Source organism: Colobus angolensis, unplaced genomic scaffold (assembly GCF_000951035.1).
Source record: "Colobus angolensis palliatus isolate OR3802 unplaced genomic scaffold, Cang.pa_1.0 Scaffold36, whole genome shotgun sequence".
Classification (NCBI taxonomy): domain Eukaryota; kingdom Metazoa; phylum Chordata; class Mammalia; order Primates; family Cercopithecidae; genus Colobus; species Colobus angolensis.
This window is the reverse complement of record NW_012116932.1, coordinates 6,845,837-6,847,004: the sequence shown is the minus strand read 5'-3', so window position 1 is coordinate 6,847,004 and position 1,168 is coordinate 6,845,837. Positions and strand designations below refer to the sequence as shown.

The following is a 1,168-nucleotide window of genomic DNA, read 5'->3' as shown; positions in this document are numbered from 1 at the left end:
CGCCCTCCAACACACACAAGGTAGTACTTTTTTTTTTCTTTCTATAAAGGACCAAACAGGATGTCATCAGGGTAACAGCCTTGTATCAAAAACGATCCTGGCACCCAAAACGCTCAGCACGAGGGAGCAGGAGAGCATACCTATGCTGGGAACACAAGGCCTTTGCTCCCAGCTATTCCTTCCCGCATAAGGACTAATTGAGCCAGCAGCAACTGGGCTGGAGCAGGTCGGGGGACTAGAGACCTCAGAGCCCCATTCTCTTTCTGTTTCTTAAATTTTTCTTTTATTTTCCAAATTGCACACTTCCATAAAAATTTTCCTAGGAAGCACCAAAGCTTTCAACCGCCCAGAAACACCCCCATCTGGGAGAAAAGGTGGCTCGCGCTGCACGCCAAAGATGGGCTCTATCTCAGTCGGATTGCAAGTGCACAGGGCTACCCGCAGGACGGAAACAAGGAGTTGGGAGGAAACGCAGCGCGCCTCCCAGGTAACAGACTCGGAGCTCCGGTTCGGAAACGCTCTGAGGCAGAAGCAAAGGCTTCTAAGGACTCCGCTTCCCAGCCTTGGGTCCCTGCTACTACCTTGCCCCTAGACTCGGTGAGCCCAGGCTGATGGACCGTGCAGTCCAGTTTGAGCCAGCCCAGCAGCCCACAATCCGGCGGGCAGGGAAGAAGGCCTCCTACTGCCGGGAAGAGGCCAGCGCGCTTCAAGTTCCCTGCAAATTCCGCCCTTCCCGCCTGGCACGGTTCCCTTGCACCGCTGTACTCCGCTCCCGGGCGCCAGCCCGCCAAGAGTGCTTGCCCCGGGGGCGCGTTCGCTGGTCAGGAACGTGCCGGCAGACCCCGGGAACCCCCGAGGATGCGGAGGTGGGCCCAAGAGCTGAGGCTTCGATGCCGGGGTGGGAGCTAGGCAGGCCGCGCGCCGCCGCAGTCCTGTCGCAGCGCAAGCCCTGGTCCCTCCGGACTGGAAAGGCCGGAGCAGTCCCCCGCGCCCGACCCCGCACGACTGGCTCGGGTCTGCACCTAGATGGCTGTGGGCCCCACAGGGATGTCCCGGCGGGCCCGTTCGGCCGCTACCTCAGGGTCGCCAGTCCCCGCGCGCGGCCGCCTCCCGCCGGGAAGTGTAGCGGGCCCGGAAGGCCGAAGGTGCCCCGTGCTTCCCGCGCCAC

The 1,168-nt window shown here is 61.6% G+C and overlaps 1 pseudogene; it reads left to right on the top strand.

Moving 5' to 3' along the window:
* Positions 1-611: 611 nt before the first annotated feature.
* LOC105519887 overlaps positions 612-1,168 on the top strand; it is a 26,389-nt pseudogene continuing 25,832 nt past the window's right edge.